Here is an 11351-nt window from a genome sequence, read left to right as displayed (position 1 = left end):
AGGGGGTGCAGAAGGGTAGGGATGAACCTCTTCTTCCTTTGTTGCTCTGGCTTTAGCTGGTAAATAAACATGCTCTGTAACCTCTTCTGTTACTTCACTATACTCTTGTTCCTCCTCATTATCAGTGTGAAAAAGTTCCAAGGTGAAATGAACCAGACCCCATACCTGTCCCATTGTTACCCTGACGCTTCTGAGCTCCCCTTCTTACTCACCATGGGGATTGCTTTAAGAGTACTCAGGTGTCCTCCAGCTAGTTTTCCATTCCAACCATCCCTCTGGCAACCCTTCAACCTGGATTCGAACCCCAAGTTGGGCGCCACTTGCTGCGACCAGCTCGGTCAGGGAGATCCTAACCCAGCGGCGCTATTGGAATTAAAGACACACACAGAAATATAGAGGTGTAGGCCGGGCGCAGTGGCTCACGCCTGTAATCCCAGCACTTTGGGAGGCCAAGGCGGGTGGATCATGAGGTCAGGAGATCAAGACCATCCTGGCTAACATGGTGAAACCCTGTCTTTACTAAAAATACAAAAATTATCCAGGCATGGTGGTGGGCACCTGTAGTCCCAGCTACTCGGGCGGCTGAGGCAGGAGAATGGTGTGAACCTGGGAGACAGAGCTTGCAGTGAGCCGAGATCGCACCATGGCACTCCAGCCTGGGTGACAGAGGGAGACTCTGTCAGAGAGAGAGAGAGAGAGAGAGAGAGAGAGAGAGAGAGAGAGAGAGAAAAGAAAGAAAGGTGTGAAGTGGGAAATCAGGGATCTCACAGCCTTCAGAGCTGAGAGCCCCGAACTGTGATTTACCCACATATTTATTAACAGCAAACCAGTCATTAGCATTGTTTCTATAGATATTCAATTAACTAAAAGTATCCCTTGTGGGAAACGAAGGGATGGGCCAAATTAAAGGAATAGGTTGGGCTAGTTAACTGCAGCAGGAACACGCCCTTAAGGCACAGATCGCTCATGCTATTGTTTGTGGCTTAAGAATGCCTGTAAGTGTTTTTCTGCCCTGGGCAGGCCAGGTGTTCCTTGCCCTCATTCCCGTAAACCCACAATCTTCCAGTGTGGGCGTTAGAGCCATTATGAACATGTTACAGTGCTGCAGAGATTTTGTTTATGGCCAGTCTTGGGGCCAGTTTATGACCAGATTTTGGGGGGCTTGCTCCCAACAAGCTGCTGTACCAGATGTGGTTTCCTTGCTTGAGCAAACTAACACATCCTCTACTACCCAATATGTGGCTATTGATCTGACAAATGCTTTCTTCTCTGTATCTGTTAATGAAGACCACCAGCAGTGGTTTGCTTTCAGCTAGCAAGGCCAACAATACCTCTTCACTCTCCTACCTAAGGAGTACATTGACTCTCCAGCCCTATGTCATAATTTAACTCACAGTGATCTTGACTGTCTTTCTCTTCCTCAAGATATCATGCTGGTCTGTTACATTGATGGCATTATGCTGAAGAGACTTAGTGAGCAAAAAGTAGCAAATTGCCTAAATTTATTGGGAAGACATTTGCATGTCAGAAGGCGGGAAATAAATTTAACTAAAATTCGGAGACCTTCTACACCAGTGAAATTTCTATGGGTCCGGTAGTGTACAGCATGCCAAGATATCCCTTGGGTAAAGAGTAAGTTGTTGCATCTGGCCCACAACCAAAACAGAGGCATAACACCTAGTGGGCCTCTTTGAATTTTGAAAGCAACATATTCCTCATTTGGGTGTGTTACTCCAACTCATTTACCAAGTGACCTGAAAAGCTGCTAGTTTCAAGTGGGGCCCAGAATAAGAGAAGGCTCTGCAACAGGTCCAGGCTGCTGTGAAAGCTGTTCTGCCACTTGAGCCACTTGATTCAGCAGATCCAAATGGTGCTAGAAATGTCAACTGCAGATAGGGATGTTGTTTGGAGGCTTCGGCAGGCACCTATGTGAATTGCAGCACAGGCCCATAGGATTTTTTTAGCAAAGCTCTGCCACTCTGCAAATAACTACACTCGTTTTGAGAAACAACTTTTGGCATGCTATTGACTCAATGGCTAACCACAGACAACCAAGTTACCATGCAACCTGAGCTGCCCAACATCAACTGGGTGTTATCTGACCCACCAAGCCATACAGTTGGGTATGAACAGCAGCACTCCATCATCAAATGAAAGTTATACAGATGTGATCAGGTCTGAGCTATGAAGGCACAGGCTAGTTACAAGAGGAAGGGCTCAAATGCTCATTGTACCCTGCTATACTCTCTCCTGTCTCCCAGCCTGCACATATGGCCTCACATGAAGTTCCCTATGATCAGCTGTCAGGAAGAGAAAACTTGGGCCTGCTTTACAGATGCAGCACTATATGCAGGCATCCTCTGAAAGTGAACAGATGCAGCTCTGCATCACCTTTTGAGACATTCCTGAAGGACAGTAGTGAAGGGAAATCGCCCCTACTGCAATGGGCAGAACTTTGCACATGGTTGTTCACTTTGTTTTGAAGGAGAAATGTCCAGACATGTGATTATATAGCAATTTATGAGCTGTAGCCAATGGTTTGGCTGAATGGTCAGAAACTTGGAAGGGACATGATTGAAAAAGCAAGGAAATTTTGGGAAAAGGTATATGGATAGACCTCTCTGAATAGGCAAAAATGTGAAGATGTTTGTGTCCCATGTGAATGCTCACAAAAGGGTGATAGCAGAGGAGGAGTTTAATAGTAAATAACAAGTAAATAACTTGTTTTGTGGCTATCAGCCAGCCTCTTTCCTCAGCCACTCCTGTCATTGCCCAATGGGCTCATGAACCAAGTGGCCATGGTGAAAGAGACAGAGAGTATGCATGGGCTGAGCAACATGAACCTCCGTTCACCCAACCTGCAATTGGCAGAATGCCCAATGTGCCAGCAGCAGAGACCAACACTGATAAGATTCCATTCCCTGAAGAGATCAGCCAGCTACCTGGTGGCAGGTTGATTATATTGGACTCTACTTCCATCATGGAAGGGGCAGCAGCATTTTTTGATTTCTGGAATAGGCACTCTCAATACAGATCTGCCTTCCATGCACACAATGCTTCTGCTAAAACTACCATCCATGGACTTAAAGAATGCCTCATCTACTGCCATCATATTCCACACAGCATTGCTTCTCATCAGGGAGCTCACTTAACAGCAAATAAAGTGTGGAATGACCCATGATCATAGAATTTACTGATCTTCTGTTCCCCAGCATCCTGGAGCAGCTGGCTTGATAGAACAGTGGAATGGCTTCTTGAAGACTCAGTTATAGCACCAGCAAGGTGGTGATACCTTGCAGGGCTGGGGCAAGATATGCATAGCTCTGAATTAACATTCAAAATACGATATTCTTTCTCCCATAGGCAGGATTCATGGGTCCAGGAAACAAGAGGTGAAAATGGGAACGCTTATACCCTGCTGGTGGGGATGTAAATTAGTTCAGCCATTGTGAAAAGCAGTGTGGCAATTCCAGAAATAACTTAAATCAGAATTACCATTTGATACAGTAATCCCATTATTGGGTATATGCCCAAAGTAATATAAATCATTCTACCACAAAGACACATGCACCCTGTATGTTTATTGCAACACTATTCACAACAGCAAAGATATGGAATCAAGCTAAATGCCCACAAATAGTAGACTAGATAAAGAAAATATGGTACATACACACCATGGAAAACCACACAGCCATAAAAAAGAATGAGATCATGTCCTTTGCAGCAACATGGATGGAGCTGAAGGACATATCCTGAGCAAACTAACACAGGAACAAAAAACTAAATACCACATATTCTCACTTACAAATGGGAGCTAAACAATGAAAACGCATGGACACAAAGGGGAACAGACACCATGGCCTACTTGAGGATGAATGGTGGGAAAAGGGAGAAAATAAAAAAACTACTCTCGTGTTAGGTACATACACATTAAGGATTGTTATGTCTTTGTGGAGAATTGAGCCCTTTATCATTACATAATACTCCTCTTTATGGCTGATAATTTTACTTGCTCTGAAGTTTGCTTTATCTGAAATTAATATAGCTACTTCAGCCTTCTTTTGATTAATGTCAACATGGCTTATCTTTGTCTAGTTCTTTACTTTTATTCTATATGTCTTTGTATTTAAAGTGGGTTTCTTGTAGACAACATATAGTTGGATCTTGTGGGTTTTCTTTAATCCATTCTAATAGTCTTCTTCTTTTAATTGTGTATTTAAACAATTTAGATTTAAAATGATAATTAATATAGTTAATATCCACCATATCTATAACTTTTTTATTTGTTGCTTGTGTTCTTTTTTTTTTTTTTTTTTTTTTTTTTTTGTCTTTCATTCTTTTTCTGCCTTCTCTGGTTTTAATTCAGTGTTTTATATGATTCCATTTTCTCTCCTCTGTTGGCATATTCTAGGAAACCAGAATATGCCACCCCAAAATGTGCCTCATTGGCATAAGGATTACTTTGAGCTGATCGTTTTGAGAAACAACAGACACAAGACAAGCTCTGAAAACAAGAGTAAAATTTATCCTCTTGTGTTATGCCATTCTTGTGTTGCTATAAAGGAATACCTGGGACTGAGTAATTCATAAAGAAAAGAGGTTTAATCAGCTCACAGTTCTGCAGACTTTACAGGAAGCATAGTGCTGGCATCTGCTTCTGCTGAGGGCTTCAGAAGCTTAGAATAATGGTAGAAGGCAAAGGGAGAGCAGGCAGTGCCACCTAGAGAGGGAGCAAGAAAGAGAGGAAGGAGGTGCCACACATTTTTTCGTTTTGTTTTGTTTTTTTTTAAGAGACAGAGTTTCACTCTTGTTGCCCAGGCTGAAGTGCAATGGCGCAGTCTCAGCTCACTGCAACCTCCGCCTACTGGGTTCAAGCGATTCTTCTGCCTCGGCCTCACGAGTAGCTGGGATTACAGGCATGCACCATCACACTTGGCAAATTTTGTATTTTTAGAAGAGACAGGGTTTTTCCATGTTGGTTAGGCTGGTCTCGAACTCCTGACCTCAGGTGATCCATCTGCCTTGACCTCCCAAAGTGCTGGGATTACAGGCATGAGTCACCACACCCGGTCGGTGCCACACACTTTTAAACAACCAGACCTCACGAGAATTCACTCACTTTTGCAAGGACAGCACCAGGCCATTCATGAGAGATCTGCCCCTATGATTGACCCAAACACCTCCCACCAGGCCACACCTCTAATACTGGCGATTACATCTCAATATGAGATTGGAGGGGACAAAGATCCAAACTATATCACCTCTTGGAAGGGCAATTCACACTTACAAAGAACAATCTCCATTTGTAAGGGTGTCTTCCTTCTCTGAACCAGGAAGACAAGGATAATTAAATCATTAGAAAAAAACTTCTCATTGATGGAAAAGGTATCAACTTAAATCTGCATAACAGACCTTACTCTTGTTTGCCATACTTTTCCTGATCACCTCTCTATAACTGGCCTCCCCGACACCATTCTTTCTTTATTTCAGCTGAAGATAGTATTTAAGCTTGAATTCTAAGCAAGGAGGGAGGCGCCACACACTTTTAAACAACCAGATCTCACAAAAACTCAATCACTATTGCAAGGACAGCACCAAACCAAGTAACTCTCTTTGAGAGTTACTCATTTTTCCCTGGATATCTCCCACATATAGACTAGAATACATATGTCATAAGACAAAATTACAACAAATTTAGTTTAAAGATCTTAATTAGCTTTTATTTGCAATTCCAGAATCAGGCAACATTTCAGTCTATAAAATAGGATGGATGTTCTGATGAGCTGAGCAGAAGGAGCTGGTTTTATAGGAAGAAATGTTGGTTTTCCTCTGTTTCTAAGGAAAGCAGAAACAGAGAACAAAAAAATGGATTGATCATTTCAAAGTTAAAGGTTAAAGCAGAAGAGACTTTTTTTTATCATGGTAGCTAAAACTGGCCTGTTTGGGAATTTGGCTCTTTCTCTTTCTCTTTCTCTCTCTCTCTCTCCTCTCTCTCTCTCTCTCTCTCTCTCTCTCTCTCTCTCTCCCCCCCTCTCTACCCCCACCACCCCCTCCCTCTCTCTCTCCTCTCTCTCTCTCTCCCCCTCCGTCCCTCCTGCCTCTCCCCCAACCCCTTTTTCTCTCTTGATTTCTCAAAAAGTCAGATAAACAACTTAGTTTCAGCTTGGTAGCATGGAACTTTAGTGTGATTCCATTTTGGTTTGGTCTATTGGGCATAGCGAAGAAGCTCAATTTAAATCAGTCACCTCCTATAAATTTTATTAACACACGTTATGTTAATAAACTTGTTTGTTTTTCTATGGTTAATCTTCTTTTGTTACAAGAGGTCCCATCTAAGAAGTATGAAGGGGCTGGGCGCAGTGGCTCACACCTGTAATCCAGCACTTTGGGAGGCCGAAGTGGGTGGATCATGAGGTCAGGAGATTGAGACCATCCTGGCTAACACGGTGAAACCTGTCTCTATTAAAAATACAAAAAATTAGCTGGGCATGGTGGCAGGCACCTGTAGTCCCAGCTACTCAGGAGGCCGAGGCAGGAGAATGGCATGAACCCGGGAGGCGGAGGTTGCAGTGAGCCGAGATCGGGCCACTGCACTCCAGCCTGGGCAACAGAGCGAGACTCCATCTCTGTCAGAGTAAGAAGTATGAAGGATAGAGGAAAAAACTTTTTCTCCCCTATAGTTTCAATTATGTATCTTTTTAAAAAAAGTTAGTGATGTCCTAGAGTTTTCCATTTACATTTACAACTAATATAAGTCTTCTTTCAAATAACATTACACCACTTCATATGTAATGCAAGCATCTTATGACAGTATTCCCAATTCCTCCCTCTCATTCTTTATTACATTTCTGTCATTTACTTCACTTATCTAGAAGCTATCATTACTCAATACATTGTTGCTGTTATTATTCTGAACAAATTATTAACTGCTAAATAAACCAAGAATCAGAAAAATAAGAGGTTACACATTACCTTCATTTATTCATTCTATAATGCTCTTTCTTTAATATGAACTTTTGAATTATTTACCTTCTTTCTGAAGAACTTATGTTAACATTTCTTGCAATGCAGGTCTATTGGTGACGAATTCCCTCAGCTTTCATTTTTCTAAGAATGTCTTTATTTCTCCTTCATTTTGAAGGATAATTTCACTCGATACAGAATTCCAGATTGATCATTTCTTCTTTCAATAATTTAAATATTTCACTTCACTTTTCTCGCATGGATAGTTTCTGAGAAGTCTAATGTAATTCCTCCACAGGTAAGATGGCTTTTTTTTCTGGCTACTTTCAAGATTTTCTCTTTGTCTTTGATTTCCTGCAATTTGAATATATGTCTAGATGTAGATTTTTTTTTGTTATTCATTTATTGTGGTTGGTGTTATCTCACCTTCTTGGATTTGTGAATTGGTATCTGCCATTATTTTTGGAAAAGTCACAGCCATTATCACTTCAAATATTTCTTCAAATCATTTTTCCTTTCACTCTTTCTGATCTTTCTGGTGTTTCCATTATGCATATGTAGGATACAATAAATTCCTTTTCAAAGGTTTCAGGCTGTAAATTGTTAAGTACAATGAGTTCTGAGATCCTCTCCAAAGAACCAGTGTATCAGTGTGTTCAGCTCCCTTGTTCTTTGTTCTTCATTTTAAAGTTTAACTTCCTCATTCTCCTTGTCTCCTTGCCCCTAGTTTCAGTAAACAACCCACCAGTTCTAATTAGTAGTTCACATCTGTTCCCCTGGTCACCTGCTCCATCCTGAGTCACCCCTGGCCACCTGCTCTGACCTAAGTCACCTTTAGTCATATGTTCCATAACTGTCTTTCCTGCCAAAACTACTCACCCCACCACTCTGACTCATACCCCTGCTCTCTTTAAAATAGCCAGTCGGAATTAATTTAGACTGTTCAGTCCAACCCTAGCCAATAGCGGAACGACACAGCAGTAGGGGTTACCTATGTCAGGAATAAAAACCCCTTACCCTCCCTTGTTCAGGTGTGTCCTCACCATTGCTCCATCTATGAGTCACACCCTTCTATAGAAGTAAAATTGCCTTGCTGAGAAAATTAAATTTATGTTTGAGTACTGTTTCTTTTGTGGCACCAAACATTTGCTTCTAACACATATGTCACACCTTTTGTAATTGTCCCATAATTCTTGGATACAGGCATACATTGTTATATTACACTTCACTTTATTGTGCTTCACAGATATTATGCCTTTTACAAATTGAAGGTTTGTGGCAACCTTGTGTCAAGCAAGTCTATTGGCACCATTTTTCCAACAGCTTGTGTTCACTTCATTAGCATTTTTAACAATAAAGTATTTTTAAATTAAGATATGCATCTTTTTGAGGCATAATGGTATTGCATACTTAACAGACTATGAAATAGTATAAATTTTATATGCACCGGGAAACCAAGAATTTAGTGTGACTTGCTTTGTTGCAGTGGTCTGGAGCCAAGCCTATAATATCTCCAAGGTGTGCCTATATTCTGTTCGATTTTTTTCTCTCTTTTTTTTTATTCTTTTATTTTCAGTTTGGGAAGTTTTTATTGACATATCTTTAATTTCACTGAGTTTTTTCTTTCGATGTGTTCATTCCAATAGCTAAAGCATGCATGTGGTACAAAATTCGAGTCAAAAGAGTATACAATGAAAAGGAATTTCTCCTACTTCTTTCTCTGAGCCACCACATTTTCCTTCCCAGAGGAAACACCTGTGTATACATGTAAGTAATCGCATCTATGTTTCCTTTTAGTTTTTTAAATAAAACTTATGGCATAATATATGCATTTCTATATCTTGCTTTTTTTCATCCTTCAGTATATTTTAGAGATAATTCCATATCAGTACACATGATGCAGAAACTCTAGAATTTCAATTATTTTCAATGACTGCATAATAACCCACTGCATATATAGCTATCCTATAATTCATCAGTTTTGCACTGATGGGCATTTAAACTCTTTTATCTTTGCCATTATAAATTTAGAAATGAATTTCTTTAGTCACCCGTCATTTCAGCATATAGGAGTATACCTGTAAGATAAATTCCTAGAAACAGAATTGCTAGGTCAAAGGTTTGTAAATTTGCAATTTGGGTACTTATTGTTAAACTGTTCTTCATAGCATTATTGCCAATTTCTGCTTCCATCAGCAAAGTATAATAATGCCTGTTTTCCTGCTACTTCCTCAATTACAGTATATTTTAAAACTTATATTTTCTAAAATGATATGTATTTTTTATTTTGAATAAAACTGAGCCCTTTTATTATGTACTTGTGTTTTCTGTGAACTGTTGATATTGTGTTGTTTTTTCTAATGAATTGCTAATATTGTTGAATTATAGGTACTTCCTCACGTATTAGGGAAATTAGTCCATTGTCTGTGATATGAGTTGCAATTTTTCGCCCAGATTGCTGTCTGCCACTTTTAGTTTATGTACTTTTGCTGCTTTTAAATTTAAGTAATTTAAAGTATCAATTTTCTCTCTAATGGCATTTGGGTATTGCTTTATAAAATTTCCTGTGCTACAGCATGTATCAGGATTTAATGAAGTACACTTATGCTTCGTTTTGTCCATTTACTCTTTATCTGGAATTTATTTTGATGTGAGGTATGAGTTTGAGTTGGGATCCAACTTTACTTTTTCTAGACGGCTACCTAGTTGTGTCAACATCATTTGCTGAATTTTAAAAGTTTTTTTTAAAAATCAAGAATGTATGTTGAATTTTCTCAAACACCTTTTTTGCATTTTGGAAATGACAAATTTTTCTTTTCCTTTATAATGATATTTAGAGACAGGAGGTCTCACTACATTGCCCAGGGTGGCCTCAAACTCCTGGGCTCAAGGGATCCTCCCATTTCAGCCTGGCAAGTAGCTGGGACTACAGGCACAAGCCACTGTACCCGGCTATTTCTAGTAAAATAGAAATACTTTATTATAATTTTTATTTGATTTAGGATTTTTCCAGTAATATTCATGAGTACGAATTTTTTTTATTTTTATTTTTTAGAGATGGAGTCTTGCTCTGTCTCCCAGGCTGGAGTGCAGTGGTGTGATCTTGGCTCACTGCAGCCTCCACCTCCCGGGTTCCAGTGATTCTCCTGCTTCAGCCTCCCGGGTAGCTGAGATTACAGGCACACACCACCATGCCTGGCTAATTTCTGTATTTTTAGTAGAGACAGGGTTTCACCATGTTGGCCAAGCTAGTCCTGAACTCCTGACCTTAGGTGATCTGTCTGCCTTGGCCTCCCAAAGTGCTAGCATTACAGGCGTTAGCCACCACGCCCAGCCATGAGTAAGAATTTCTATGGTCAGTGTATATGTATATGCTAGATGGGTGTTTTATGAGATTTTGGTATAAGTGTTATGCTCACTTCATAAATAGAATTTGAAATGCTTCCTTTTTTTTTTTTCCGTGCTTAAGGCAGAATCAACAGCAACCAACAGCAACCAACTCTCTGTTCCTTAAATTTTCACAGTAGAATTATCCTATGAAATAATTTGGGCCTGGTGCTTCTGTGGATTCAGCTATGGAGATACGCAGTTATCTAACAATGTGTTTTTCTTTTTCTTTCTTGTTTTTTTTTTTCTCGCTCTGTCGCCCGGACTGGAGTGCAGTGGCCGGATCTCAGCTCACTGCAAGCTCCGCCTCCCGGGTTTACGCCATTCTCCTGCCTCAGCCTCCCGAGTAGCTGGGACTACAGGCGCCCGCCACCTCGCCCGGCTAGTTTTTGTATTTTTAGTAGAGACGGGGTTTCACCGTGTTAGCCAGGATGGTCTCGATCTCCTGACCTCGTGATCCGCCCGTCTCGGCCTCCCAAAGTGCTGGGATTACAGGCTTAAGCCACTGCGCCCGGCCTTTTCTTGTTTTTTGAGACCTAGTTTCGCTCTTGTTGCCCAGGCTGGAGTGCAATGGCACAATCTCGGCTCACAGCAACCTCCGTCTCCCAGGTTCAAGCCATTCTCCTGCCTCAGCCTCCCGAGTAGCTGGGATTACAGGCATGTGCCACCACGCTCGGCTAATTTTGTATTTTTAGTAGAGGCAGGGTTTCTCTATGTTGGTCAGGCTGGTTTCGAACTCCTGACCTCGGGTGATCTGCCCGCCTCTGCCTCTCAAAGTGCTGGGATTACAGGCATGAGCCACCGCGCCCGGCCAACATCTATTTCTTCCATAGTAATTGGTCTACTTAGAATTTCTATCTCTGGAATGTTTTGGTAAATTATATTTTCTTGGAATCTTGTCCATTTCATTCAAGTTTTCAAATTACACAGAACTGACTGATCATGCAATTCTTTTAAGTTTTCCTGTATCTATGGTTATTTCTCCTTTATCATTTTGTATT

Source organism: Rhinopithecus roxellana, chromosome 1 (assembly GCF_007565055.1).
Source record: "Rhinopithecus roxellana isolate Shanxi Qingling chromosome 1, ASM756505v1, whole genome shotgun sequence".
Taxonomy (NCBI): Eukaryota; Metazoa; Chordata; class Mammalia; order Primates; family Cercopithecidae; genus Rhinopithecus; species Rhinopithecus roxellana.
Note: the sequence above shows the minus strand (reverse complement) of the source record.